Source organism: Cryptomeria japonica, chromosome 10 (genome assembly GCF_030272615.1).
Source record: "Cryptomeria japonica chromosome 10, Sugi_1.0, whole genome shotgun sequence".
Taxonomy (NCBI): domain Eukaryota; kingdom Viridiplantae; phylum Streptophyta; class Pinopsida; order Cupressales; family Cupressaceae; genus Cryptomeria; species Cryptomeria japonica.
The window spans coordinates 594,150,511-594,166,391 of NC_081414.1; positions in this window are offsets into that span (position 1 = coordinate 594,150,511).

Below are 15,881 nucleotides of genomic sequence, written 5' to 3' on the forward strand. Positions count from 1 at the left end.
GAGGTAGTGAGGGAGGCATTGGTTCCAGACGAGAACCCAGGAGCACCTCCTGAACATCCAAATGAACCTAACCGAGACCTCTTAGCCGCAATACATAATCTTATTGGCATAGTTCAGGAAAGGATCCCAGCAGAGAACCCTTAGGTTAGGAGTCATGACTCTGGGAGTCATAGATCTATTGATAGAGAATGAAGCAGGAGCCCAACTCCTATTCCTATAGAGAGTCAGGGTGGAAATGAGCCAGAGTCTGTGCATATGCCAGGACCACCTCTAGCAGTGGAACCAGTTTATTTTGAGAGAGCTCGTCGAGATCTAGGGGATCTTATCAGGGAGGTCATGCGCCTCCAGCCACTATCCTTCGGAGGTTCTACCGATGGGGTAGAGGCTGAGGCATGGCTTTTGAGTCTTGAGAGGTGCTTTGCGTTGCGTTCTTACGAGAGCAACCTGAAAGCACATGTCGCAGTTCATCTACTGAGAGGGTCAGCCTCCACTTGGTGGAGACAGGAAGAGTACAAATGCGGATTAGTTCCTGATACTCTCACTTGGGAGATATTCACAGAGAGGTTCCGTGAGAGGTACCTATCAGAACACTTCAAACAACGTCGTATAGACAAATTTCATGATCTCCAACAAAAAGGCTTGTTAGTAACCCAGTATGAGAGTAAATTCTTTGAGTTGTTGCCTTATGTAGATTATCTAAAGGATGAGAAACTTCTTGTAAACCGCTTCATTAGGGGATTAAATGCCGGTATATCTGGGCCTGTTAGGATGTCCACTCTAGAGAGCCTTCGGGTTGCTATGGAGAAGGCACTGATTGCCGAGGAAATTTAGGTCAGACCTCGGGACAATAGGGATCAGTTTCAGAACCGAAATCCCGCACCTCAGACTTATGGATTCCAGAAACCACATTGGAAAGGAAACAACCAAAATTCTCAGGGGTTCTCCAAACCCCCTCCTCCACAACAGACACCACAGAACCAGAGGTAGAAGCCTCCACAGTATCAGCAGGGCTCCAAGCCTAAACAGTGGCAGACTCAGGGACAGAGACATGATCAGAGAGCATAGGGGCAGTACACACAGCCAGCGGGGACTCAGTAGTCCTCCAGGGGTGGGTATAGTGGATCTAGTAGGACAGGAGGTCAAGCATTCTCTAAGCCTCAGGGTGCCCAGTTCCAAGCACGGGGTGCTTTCTTTATGTGTGGAGCCATGGGGCATATGGCGAGGGATTGCCCTCAAGGATAGGTGGCAGGGAGTCAGCGGATGGCCACTTCAGAGCCGATAGTTGGTGATATGGGTAGGTCCCATAGAGTATTCGTAGTGGTTGACAACTGCCAAGCTGAGCATCAAGCCATGGTTATTGAATCTATAGGTATGATCAAAGGTAACAAGGTATCTATTTTGTTTGATTTAGGAGCTACTGACTCTTTTATATCTCCATTGGTTGTGGAGTGTTGCAGGCTAGTGGCAACTAGACAGGGTGTCAGTTGGGAAGTGGAATTAGCTTCAGGAGCTAGAGTGTCAGTGGAATCAGAGGTTAGGGCATGTTAGCTGCAGATTGGCAAGACCACCACTTTAGTAGACCTTAGAGTGACTCCACTTGGATCTTACGAAATCGTACTTGGCATGGATTAGCTTTATGCCCATAGAGCCAAGATGGATTGCCGCCTGAAAAAGATCAAGTGTGAGGATGATCATGGTTCACCCATAGTTATCACCGGGATTCAGAGGCCCGTGTCTCTTTGTATGATCTCTGCAATGCAGCTTAAGTGGAGCATGCAGAAGGGATGTCAGCTTTTTGCTATCACTATCAGTGATAGACGAGAAGAGGAAGAAAAAGAAACATTGCTTGATGACCATCCTATCCTTAAGGGATATTTAGATGTATTTCCTTCAGAGTTACCAGGAATGCCTCCTCGTAGAGAGATTGACTTTCATATAGACTTAGTACCAGGAGCTGAGCCAGTTTCCAGAGCACCTTATAGGATGACCACAAATGAGCTAAATGAACTTAAAATATAGCTTGAGGAACTCCTTGAGAAGGGTCATATTCATCCTAGCATATCCCCTTGGGGTGCACCTGTCATCTTCATTAAGAAGAAGGATGGATCTCTCCGATTATGTATGGATTATCGGCAGCTAAATAAAGTAACCATCAAGAACCGATATCCTTTGCCCAGAATTGATGATTTATTTGACCAGCTTCAGGGTGCCAAAGTCTTTTCCAAAATAGATCTGAAGTTAGGATACCATCAGTTGAGAATAGTGGAAAGTGATATCCACAAGACCACATTTGGCACTAGATATGGTCACTATGAGTTTACCGTAGTCCCATTCGGACTTACGAATGCCCCAACAATTTTTATGAGCCTCATGAATGGGGTGTTCCGTACCTTTCTGGACCGTTTTGTTATTGTGTTTCTCGATGATATACTAATATATTCTCAGAATAAGAAGGAGCATGAGGAGCACCTGAAACAGGTATTGCAGTGTTTGCGGGATAACTAGCTGTTTGGCAGCCTATCGAAGTGTGCTTTCTTTCAGTCTGAGGTCAAGTACCTTGGGCATGTTATTTCCAATGATGGGATCTTAGTTGACCCATCAAACATTAGGGCTATTATGGATTGGCTAGCGCCTACCAGTGTGACAGAGGTCAGGAGTTTCATGGGCTTAGCAGGGTATTACCGACGTTTTGTCGAGGGATTCTCCAAAGTCACACACCCTATTACTTCTCTTCAGCGTAAAGGGAAGAAATTTGAGTTGACAGAGAAATGTGAGAAGGCCTTTCAGGAACTCAAGAAGGCACTTACTAGCACTCCTATCCTTGTTGTACCAGATCCTACAGCTAACTTCATGGTTTGTACAGATGCTTCACTAGAGGGTTTAGGGGTAGTTCTTATGCAAGATGGTAGGGCCATAGCTTTCGAGTCTAGGAAACTTAAGACTCATGAACTTAATTATCCCACTCACGACCTTGAGCTCGCAGCAGTAGTGCATGCACTTGTGAGGTGGAGACAGTTCCTTTTAGGTCATCACTTCGAGTTGCATTCAGATCATCAGAGTCTTCAGTACATCTTCACTCAACCGAACCTTAATGCACATCAGAGGAGATGAATGGAGTTCTTGTGCGAATATGATTTTGACGTTCACTACATCAAAGGAAAGGAAAATGTAGTTGCAGATGCCTTGAGTAGGAGACGTCATGAGGTTTACACCATATCCATGGGCATGGATTTGAGAGACCGTATACTACAACACTTGCCAGAGGATGGATGGTATACAGAGGTTGGTCAAGTAATATGATCTCAGGTTACTCTAGAAGGGAAATATGTGGATCATTCTTTGGAGTCTGATGGACTGTTACGCCATAGAGGGCGCATTTATGTACCTTCCTCCAGAGGGTTGGAAGAGTTCATTGTCACGGAGGCTCATAGAGCTCCTTATGCAGTGCATCCTAGGGTTAAAAAGTTGCATGCTAACTTGAGGCAGTTGTATCATTGGTCGGGAATGCGGCAACTCATTGCTGAGATAGTAGCTCGATGCCTTGAGTGTCAAAGAGTAAAGGTAGAGCACCTCCATCTAGGTGGGTTGCTTCAGTCTCATGCTATACCAAAGTGGAAGTGGGATACTATATCCATGGATTTCATCATTGGTCTTCCTATGTCTTTTCCTTGCCATGATGCTATCTTGGTGACAGTTGACAAGTTGACCAAAGTAGCTCACTTTTCACCAGTCCGTACTACATTCACAGCTCCAGCAATAGCATAGGTGTTCTTGCAAGACATTGTTAGACTTCATGGCGTGCCCCGCAAGATTATATCTGACAGGGATTCTCTTTTCACTTCTTCCTTTTGGAAGTCATTGCAAGCAGCTATGGGCACTAAGCTCAATTTCAGTATAGCCTATCACCCAGAAATAGATGGATAGACAAAGAGGGTCAATCAGGTGCTAGAGGATATGCTTCACATGTACATCATGGATCATCAGACCTGGTGGGAGGAGTATCTTCCCTTAGTGGAGTTTGCCTATAATAATGGGCATCACAGTTCTTTGGGGATGCCACCCTATAAGGCATTATACGGAAGGCCTTGCAGGATGCCCTTGAGTTGGGATCGCATAGAGGACAGAGTTGCTATTGGTCCTAAGGTAGTTCGGGATATGGAACAGCAGGTGGATTTGATTAGGCAGCGTCTCAAAGAGGCTTAGGATAGACAGAAGAAATATGCTGATGCAAAGAGGATAGATCGTAGCTACTTGGTTGGAGATAGAGTCTTCTTGAGAGTGCGACCGCATAAGAGTCCAATCCATTACGGAAAGGGTTCTAAGCTCACACCTCACTTTGTAGGACCTTTTGAGATTCTTGAGAGGATAGGCCTAGTTGCCTACCATTTAGCATTGCCACCTAGCCTGTCACACATCCACGATGTGTTTCATGTATCAGTTTTGAGAAAATATATCTATGATGAGTCTCACATTTTAGATTGGGATGCCTTGCAAGTAGAGTCAGATGAGCAGCTAGCTTTGGAGCCCATTCGCATTTTGGCATGCCGGACGTTGGCCCTTCGAGGTCGAGAGCTGGACCAGGTTAGGGTCCAGTGGGATTGTTATGATGAGGTTATGGCTTCATGGGAGGACGCAACACGTATGAGATTAGAGTACCCCCACCTCTTTGATGAACTCCAGGAGGAAGTTCATGCCTAGAGGGGGAGGGTGTGAGGCCTCACCTCGACTCAGTCTGGCATTCAATGGATTTTATATTTAGACTATTATGGATACCTTATTTTGATGCATTTTGAAATTTAGAACTTATATGATTTCAGGATTTGGATAACATTGCTATGTTTTGATGATTTACTTATATGCTCTATGAGATAGAACACTACATGATTTTTAGATAAGATGATATTGCAATGATAGATGTCGTTATTGAATTTGCAGAACTTTACTAGGATAATAGAACTATGATGTATGGTTAAGTTTATGTGAACTGGGATGAAATTTCTTATGTGAAATTGCTTGATAAAAGATGTATTTAATCTGTGCAGATGAAAATTGTATGCAAGTGATGATGTGTATTGTTATTCCTTTGAATTATATTATATGTGGATATTTGAAAGTACTAATGTGTAAATTGAGATTCGCAAGAAATTTACCATGTGACCATGGAAAATTACAGAGAACCAAACCTAGACTTATGTATGTTCTTAAGCCAGGGGTTGTCTATTTGGAGAGACAACACCCCATTTGTGTTGTATTTTATTCGTAACAGTATATGCTGCATGAGTGTTAAGTGTTATTTAAATTTAATGTGTAAAAACCACAAGAGACGATTTCATGTTTTAATTTGTAAAAGTGTTTTATTTGTGTCACTTGACACATGTGTGGATTTAAGATTAAATGTTTTATTTTTGTCTCTTGGTGGGAAAGTGTTCAACTATAGCTTTTTCAAATAATGTAACGTGATGTCATAAGTACTTTGGGAAAAGAATCTTTGGAGAGGTCAACATATGTTTGACCCGAAAATAAACTTCAGAGGGGTCTAAAATGGGTTAAATGAACACCTAGGGGTAGTTTAATAGGGTTTCCTAAAGCCCATAAGGTATACCTAAGGGTTAGGGGTAATTTTAGGCAAGTTTCTACTCCTAAGTGACCTTTTTGACACTTTAAAAATTGGCTTTTCTGAGTTGTGCGAAAATTGAAATTAGAAGTTTGATCTTAGTTGTAAACTTTCCTTTTCGAATGAGAGTCTTTTTCCCATTCTGTCTTACTTTCCTTTTTGAGTTTTAGAAACTTGTGAGAACGGAGAGAATGGGCTTCTTAAGCAAGAATTTGAGAATTTGAGGGTAATCACCCAATCTTCATTTTTGGAGACAAAGAAAATTTTGAATAGACTAGAAAAGATTTGAAATAAAAATAAATAAATTTTGGCTTAGGGTAGAAGAAGAAGATCCGTGGATTGGGCAGCTCTTCCTCAATATTATCCTACCTTTGTGGCAGATTAAGGTTGGTTTCATTATTCTTTAAAGTGTCTTCTTTCTTTGTATGTGTTTGAGAGTATGATTGGTGTAAGAAATCTGTGTTTTTGAATGTTTTTTTTAAGAATTTCATTTGGTATTTTGCATTAGGCTTTGTTGTGTTTTGGGAGTTTTCTCAATACCTCTTACTCCTGGGAGAGAGGAGGATCTTGTGGGTGGTAGCAGTGACAACCTTTGAGTGAGAGACTCTCGTTTGAGAGCGATCACATTGGATTTTTGTGTGACCCTTACTTCATGGCCTGTTTGTGCAATGGGGGTCATAAGGACGGATATAAGGCTAGAATGCCATTGGGGGGCATAAGGAATAAGGGGTTGAAATTCTTGATGTATTTATTGTGCCATGAGGTGGCTACTGGTTTTCCATACTTGCAGTTCTCCTCAGGGTATTGGTCCACTACCACCCTTAAAAAGGTCATCACCAAAGTGTGGTGCTGTGTAGCCAAGTTGGGAGTGTGTTTGAATATCTGTGTGTGTATTTTTGCCTTCTATGTGTTTGCATGTTTGTTACCTGTCTAGGGCTTGGTTCTTCAAGCTCGGGGGTGGCTACCAGTTAGCCTAGGTTGGGAGGTGAGCACTCCATGGTCATATTTGTGATTTATTATGCAGGAATGTCAGGAGAAAAAAATAGTAAAAGAGAAAAGTTGTAGAAAATTATTGTTGAAGAAATCTAAATTTATTTGCAGTTATTAGTTTTGATAGGAGAAATACACCCTCATTCGTTGAAATGAGAGGCAAGTTGTAAATTTGAAATATAGACATGAAAGTTGGCATTGTAGTTGAAAAAAGAAACATACTGTAAATTTTGCAGAATATCTTAGAGTTGTAAAAAGCTTGTTATATTTCTATTCCTGTTTTAAAAAAAAAGAAAGCTACTTTTGATTTGCATGCAATAGTCATTTTAATATGAAAATCAGTTTTATTTGATTTAGTATTTTTCTCTTATCTGTGCGATTGCCTTCATTCTACTTGTAGAAAAATATGAGAAGTATTTAATGTTAGCATTTTAAATGAGTGTATGCATGTTGCTTTAAAGGTGTATATTGCAGTTTATTCTTCCTATTGTAAGATCTAAGTTTATGGATCCTAGAAAATAATACTGGCAAGAAGTGAAATTTCATAATTAATTGTAAGAATAAAATCTAAAGTATTTTCTATCTTCTAATCCCATAACTTTAGTTTAATAAATTTTAGATTATTAAGTTGATATTAAATTCATTGATATTTGAAACTTTACCTAGTTGCAGAAATAGGAATCAAAAGCAAAGAGATAGTTGATTTAAATAGAATCATAATCCGGTAGTTGTTGTTTCAAGTTCAATAAAGCTCTGTTAAATACTACTGAGTAGGAAGTAAATCTGAAGTTAATTTATTTAAATCTGCCATTATTTTATTATAGGAAATAAACCTATAGTTATTTACTTTGTTGTTTTTTTTTATTAACTCAGACTTTAGCGAAATCATATTTATGCCTATGATAATAAATAGTAAAAAAAAATTAAAAAAATCAAAGTATTAAAAATTTATCTAAGGAATAAAAAAAAAAAAAGATATAATTTTTATCTAGATCCTTTATTCACAAGTAAATTGACCAAAAAAACATTATACATTTCATTCATGGAAAATATATAAACATATATCAATGTATTTAAATATACATATAAACAATTATATATATATATATATATATATATATATATATATATATATATGTTTATATATATAATATATATATTTTAAATAAAAATATATATATATATATATATATATATATATATAATTTCAATTTAGCGGAAGGTTTGGCCGGGGGCCGAGCTCACTGTGCATTGCGCAGTGGCCGGCGGCCGAGTCCAGTGTGCACTGCACAGTGGCCGGTGGCCGAGCTCATTGTGCACTGCAGTGTGGCCGACGGCCGTGTCCACTGTGTAATGCATAGTGGCCGGCGACCGAGCCCACTGTGCCCTGCACAGTGGAGACTACGACGACGCCGACTCCCACCTCTGACCTCCTCCCTGTGATTGCTCATCCCGTCCACCGCCCATGTTCGCCCTACATGAAATTTGGTAAAAAAAAAAAAAAGGAAAACCCTACCTCGGTTAGAGCTAGGGTAAAGAGGGAAAATAAGCAAGTTTAAGGGGTTTTAAAAAAAAAATTGTCAAAGAAGTAATTTTATAATAAAATTTAAATTAGGGTTTACATGAAAATTATTTAAAAGTTGTGGAAATTTATATTTAAAATTAGTTAGATTTTCAACTTAAATAGATGGAGGAGTTTTTATTTCAAAATTAATTATTTTTAGGTTAACTACTTGTGAAGCCTTGAATTAAATAGAAAGGGAAATTAATTCCTTGAAAACTAAATTTGACTTTGCGGAGGTAATTATCCTCATCGGATAATGTCACTAAGAAATTAATTTGACACTTTAATCGATTAAATTAATTAATGATTTAAATGTATTTTAGACAATATGGATTCATTGGAGATTAATTTTTATCTATGCCTTCCATTAAAATGAGTTTGATTAATTAAACTCACGACTATCTTTGATGAGAAAATAAATTAAAACATTTAGTTTTCCACAAATAAATTTTTAATTAATTTTTTTTCGATACTTACTTAGTATCAGAGTTAGTTCGATTATTGTTATGGCCAACATGTTAACACATGTCGAGGTAGTGAACTTTGTTAATTGATTAGCATGTTTTTTTTTTTTTTAAAAAAAAATCTTCCATTTTTGCCCTAAATTTTGGGCATGTTTTTAGATTATTAAGTTGATATTAAATTCATTGATATCTGAAACTTTACCTAGTAGCAGAAATAGGAATCAAAAGCAAAGAGATAGTTGATTTAAATAGAATCATAATCCGATAGTTGTTGTTTCGAGTTCAATAAAGCTCTGTTAATTACTACTGAGTAGGAAGTAAATCTGAAGTTAATTTATTTAAATCTGCCATTATTTTATTGCAGGAAATAAACCTATAGTTATTTACTTTGTTGTTTTTTTTTATTACCTTAGACTTTAGCGAAATCATATTTATGCCTATGATAATAAATAGCAAAAAAAAAATTAAAAAAAATCAGAGTATTAAAAATTTATCTAAGGAATAAAAAAAAAAAAAACATATAATTTTTATCTAAATCCTTTATTCACAAGTAAATTGACCAAAAAACCATTATACATTTCATTCATGGAAAATATATAAACATGTATCAATGTATTCAAATATACATATAAACAATTATATATATACATATATATAAATATATATATATACATATATATAAATATATATATATATATATACATATATATAAATATATATATATATATTTTTTAAAAAATATAAAATTTGAATTTAGCGGAGGGTTCGGCCGGCGGCCAAGCTCACTGTGCATTGCGCAGTGGCTAGCGGTCGAGTTCACTATACATTGCGTAGTGGCCGGCGGCTGAGTCCACTGTGCACTACATAGTGGCCGGCAGCTGAGCTCACTGTGCACTGCACAGTTGTCGGCGGCCGTGTCCACTGTGTAATGCACAGTGGCCGACGGCCAAGCCCACTGTGCCCTTCACAGTGGAGACTACGGCGATGCCGACTCCTGCCTCTCGCCTCCTCCCTATGATTGCTCATCCCGTCTGCCGCCCATGTCCGCCCTGCATGAAATTTGGTCAAAAAAAAAAAAAGGAAAACCCTAGCTCGATTAGAGCTAGGGTAAAGAGGGAAAATAAGCAAGTTTAAGGGGTTTTAAAAAAAAAGTGTCAAAGAAGTAATTTTATAATATAATTTAAATTAGGGTTTACATGAAAATTATTTATAAGTTGTGGAAATTTATATTTAAAATTAGTTAGGTTTTCAACTTAAATAAACGGAGGAGTTTTTATTTCAAAATTAATTATTTTTAGATTAACTACTTGTGAAGCCTTTAATTAAATAGAAAGGGAAATTAATTCCTTGAAAACTAAATTTGACTTTGGGGAGGTAAATATCCTCATCGGATAATGTCATTAAGAAATTAATTTGACACTTTAATCGATTAAATTAATTAATGATTTAAAATGTATTTTAGACAATATGGATTCATTGGAGATTAAGTTTTATCTATGCCTTCCATTAAAATGAGTTTGATTAATTAAACTAACGACTATCTTTGATGAGAAAATAAATTAAAACATTTAGTTTTCCGCAAATAAATTTTTAATTAATTTTTTTTCGATACTTAGTTAGTATCAGAGTTAGTTCGATTATTGTTATGGCCAACATGTTAACACATGTCGAGGTAGCGAACTTTGTTAATTGATTAGTATGTTTTGTTTTTTTTTAAGAAAAAAAAATCTTCCATTTTGGCCCTAAATTTTGGGCATGACATAGCACCATCTTCATCAACCCGGATCAGAAAAGTATGCCTGATATTCTCACCCGATTGATACATCTTTGTATCTCTAAGTCTCTTTCGGAGGGTTGGTAACCCCCAATTGGTCTCTGAGATATTCAAAAGTGTCTTTAGGTAATGTTTTTATTATAATATCTACAATCTATTCCTTAGTAGGAACATAAACAAATCTTACTTCCTTTGCTTCAACCTTTTCTTTCAAGAAAGTATACCTTATTGAAATGTGTTTTGATTTGGAATGAAATATTGGATTCTTTGACATATCAATAGCAACAATATTATCACAGTGAATAACAATAGGCTCATCATAATTAACCCTTATATCCTTTAACATTTATTTCAATCATAAAATCTGAGTATAGTTGGTATCGGTTGCTACATATTCTACTTCAGTAGTAGACAATGAAGTGTATGATTGTTTCTGACTAAGCCATGAAACCAATTTCTTTTGAAGAAAGAATATAGTGCCAGTAATGCTCTTCTGGTCATCCACATCTCTTGCCCAATCAAAATCTATATATGCACATAATGTGAAGTCATCATTCTTTGGATACCATAATCGAAAGTCTCTTATACCTGCCAAATATCAGAATATCCTCTTGACAACAATATCTTTAGTTTCTCTAAGATCTAATTGAAACCTAGAATCAATACAAACAACATTCATTATATCAAGTCTAGTCTGAGTTAGTTACAAAAAACCACCAATCATTGCTTTGCATCTACTCAGATTCACTTTACAGGATTTATCATCCTTTGACAGTTTGCAACCGATTATCATAGGAGTATCTATAGGTTTAGAATTGTCAATTCCAAATTTCTTAAGTAACTCCATCACATACTTAGTTTGAAAAATGAAAATACCTTTATCATTCTAAGTAATCTGCAAACCTAAGAAAAATTTCATCTCATCGATCATAGACATTTCAAATTCATTCTTCATATCATCGGCAAATTTCATCCATAGACCTTCTTTTCCTCCAAAATGATATCATCCATAAAGACTTTAATAATCAGTATGTCATCATGTTAAATTTTGTAATATAATTTACTATCAATATTACCTTTTCTAAAACCAAGCTTTAAAAGATACTTATCTAATCTAGCATACCATGCTCTAGGAGATTGTTTTAGTCCATATAAAGCTTTCTTTAGTCTGCAAACCATGTCCTTGTCTTCTGATAAAGAAAATCCATTAGGTTTCTTAATGTAAACTTCTTCTTCAAGATCTTCATTCATAAATGCACATTTGACATCTATCTGATATACTTTGTAGTTCTCATGTGTAGCATAAGCAAGAAAAAGTCTTACCGCTTCAATTCTAGCAACGAGGACATAAGTCTCTCCATAATAAACTCCTTCTTCTTGTGAATAAACTTTGCAAACCAATATAGCCTTGTTCCTTACAACTTGACCTTCCTCATTCAATTTATTCCTAAAAAACCCATTTATTTCCAATAATGTTCTTGTCTTTAAGTCTAGGTACTAGTTCCCATGTCTTATTCTTTTCTATCTGATGTAATTCCTTTTCCATTGATTTTATACAGTTTTCATCCTTGTTTGTTTCAATAAATGATTCTGTCTCAATTTGAGAAATTAAACATACCTCTTCAGTACCTAACCTTCTCCTAGTCATCACAACTTTCCTTTTATCTCCAATGATTTGATCTTCATAATGATTTAATTTTACATACCTAGGAGTCTTTTAATTTTCTTGATTTGCTGACACATTTTGTTGTTCATCTGTCACTGTTGAATTTTATGATGTTATTGGTGTCACTGGTTCACTATTCTGAACTGATTCTTGCATTACCAGTTCTGGTCTGATAAATTCATCTTTCGGTCCATAATCATATGATCTGGTTTGATTATTGCTATGCTCATCCACCTTAACATTTATGCTCTCTATTATCCTATTCAATCTTTTGCTAAAACATGTATATGCTTTTCTCTTAGTAGAATAACCCAAAAATATTCCTTCATCACTTCTATGATCAAAATTTCCTAATGCATCATCTCTTCTAATATAATATTTACTTCCAAAAATTCTGAAAAATTTGATAGTAGGAGTATGACGAAACCATAATTCCTAAGGAGTCTTACTGGTATCACCTTTAATGTGTACTATGTTGAAAGTGTATACAACCTCATTGACAACTTTCCTCCAATAGATATCAGGTAATCTAGCTTCAGTCATCATTGCCCTTGCTACATCCAATATTGTTATGTTGTTCCTTTCTACTAATACATTCTGTTGTGGAGTTCTAGGTGTAGAAAGTTGTCTCCTAATACCATTCCTCTCACAAAATTTGTTAAACTCACCAGATGTAGACACACTGCCATGATTTGATCTTAATGTTTTTATCTTCAGTCCTATCTAAGTCTCAACCATAGCTTTAAATATTTTGAATTTCTTAAGAGCTTTAGATTTTTCTTTCAAAAATACTACCCATATCATTCTAGAATAATCATCAATAAGTAGCATAAAATATATATCACCTTGAAAGATTTAAGTCCTTGCCAGTCCACACAAATCAGTATGAATAAGATCAATAATTTCATTACAATTATCATGTATACTTCTAAAAGAAGTTCTAACTTGCTTACCCATTTGACATTCTTTACATACTGTATTATTAGGTTTAACAATCTTGGGAAAATCTCTGACAGGTTGTGTTGAACTGATCTTCACTATGCAATCAAAATTTACATGACACATCCTCTTATGCCATAACCAACTTTCATCAATCTAAGAAATCAAGCAATCTTTCTCACAGGAGTTCAAATGAAAGATGTTTCCTTTGATGTGAGTTCCAGAAGCAATTTCCAATCCAGATCTATTGATGATGTTTCATTTTCCATTCTTGAATTGCAAATAAATTCTCTATCCACCATCTAACCTACACTAAAAATATTATGCTTTAAGTATTCAATATAGTAAACGTTATCAATATTAGTCTTACCATCCAATGATATTGTTCCTTTTCCTTTGATTCTACATGCCTTGTTGTCTCCAAATCTGACTAGTCCATCATCAAATTCTTACAGCATTAAAAAATTTCTCTTGTCACCAGTGATGTGATGTGAGCATCCACTGTTTATGTCCCATTCATCCTTCTCTTCAATTTTTGCAGCTAACATTTTTTGTTCAGTATGAGTTGTTTCAATGATAGATTTTGGAGAATCATCCTTGATAGCAATAAAGACCCAATATTTATCGGAGGAAGCTCCATTACTAGTTCCACTCACAGGTTCATCATCATCATCATCATCAGTAATATACCAAAATCATCATGATCAACATAATAACATGATTTTTTCTTATTCCTTCTAAATCTAGGCCGATTCTGATATTCAGGATTAGGTTTATAATTACTCACAAATCTTTCATGATTCCTAACACCTCCTTCAAGGCATCTAGAAGTAAAATGACCAATCTTATTGCATGAAAAACATTTAAAAGGAAATTTTTCTTCATACTTACTTCTACTTGATCCTTTAGGGATTCGTCTAGCAATTAGGGCTTCCATCTCTTCAAGTTCTCTTTTTTCTCTCTTAATTTCCTCCATTTCCTTTGCATACATCTTTTTCCAATATATCCTCTGCTTACCAGAGGTAGATGCTTTAAATGCAGTCTCAGTTTTAGTAGCACTCTGATCTCCAAGTTATTCAAGCTCAAAATTAGTCAATTTCCCAAGTAATGTATCTCTGATAATAGGGGTACTTGACATTATCCAGAGTTCATTGATATCAGTAGCCTTCATCTTGTAAGTCAGAGGTAGAACTCTTAGAAGTTTTGACACTATCTCATTCTCACTGACTGATCTGCCACAACATTTGATACCCATGACAATCTCATTGACTCTATCCATGAAAGATCTTATCTTCTCATCCTCTTTCATCTTTAAAGTTTCATATCTTACCTAGAAACGTTCAAGTTTAGCAATATTTACCACTTGGTCACTTTAATAAAGAGTTTTAAGCTTCAAGCATATCTTCTTAGCATTATCCAATTCTATGATATTCAATAGATTTTAATCAGATAGGGTGCTCATCAATGCTTCTTTTTCTCTCACATCATTTTTAGCTCTCTTATGTTCATCAACAAGTGTTGGTGTTCCCAAATTAGGATCATTAGGTATATACCCTTTCTCCACTATCTCCCAAACTTCAGCTCCAAGACATCTAAGATGAATCTTCATTCGCTATACTTTCATATTTTATAATTTGTACAATCAATTTTGGGACTCTCCTTCCGATAGAGATTGAATGTAGAACTTGATGTCGATGCCATCGGATCTCCTCAAGTAGTTAAGCTTCTTTATAGAGGACCTCACTCTGATACCAATTGTTAGATAGCTCTAATACCGAGAGTAAACTAAGGGGGGGCGAATTAGTTTACTAACATAAATTAGAACTAATGCATATCAAAACCTTTAAACCAGAGCCCAAATAAAACAACATAATGAAAGATAGAACATGAAAGCACATTACACACAACACCAATATTTTTGATGTGGAAAACCCAAAAAGGGGAAAAACCATGGTGGGAAACCCTATCCACAATCAAATGAATACTCTGTGTAGTATTGTGTATAATTACAATGGGGTCTGCACTTGTAGAAATTCCAACCACCTAGAGTGTACTGCTCATCACAAAGGGAAGTCTCATTGACTTACATAAACATCTGACTACAATCAAAAAAAAAATGAACTATGAAAGCAACATCTACTAATGCTTGATACAGTTCTGGTTAAGCACAAATGTTTTCTCTGCAATACAAAACCTTTCCAACCTTCACTAGAATGATATGACTCTATTCACACATAATCCTTACTATGATAATATAGACATAAACACTATCCATCCATACCATTATTACATTTACATGAATAAGTTGCCTATAAATACTGATCATTAACATTAATGAAAATGTAGGCTAAACCCTAAACCCATAAACCCATAATTACAAAAATTGCATCACACAATACTAGAAAACCAATATTATGATTTACATTACGTAACATGGACCTAATTCAATTATGCAAACAATTATATCAGTTGGAAATTCCACTAGGACTAAAATCCAACATGCTTCACCAACTGATAGAAACCCTCGGTGAAATAACAGAAGTTAAACCGGATATAAATAGGACCATCATAAGAACACACCATCCAATGAAAAGTCACCAAATACTTAGGAAATGATCAAGAAACACCTTCAGCATGATAGAAACCAATTCTATAAGTTGAACCAAAATCCACTGACCAAATCACCAAATATTGCTTACCGATAAAGCTAATGGAAAATGCTAGATGCTAGCCAGTACAAGTAAATACCAAAAGCAATAAAATTCAAAGCACAAAATCATGAACCAATAGAATATAGAAAGAATATAATCATCCATAATAAGAATCAAAAACTAATTCTAGAGATCTAATCATACTGGATCAAAATGATA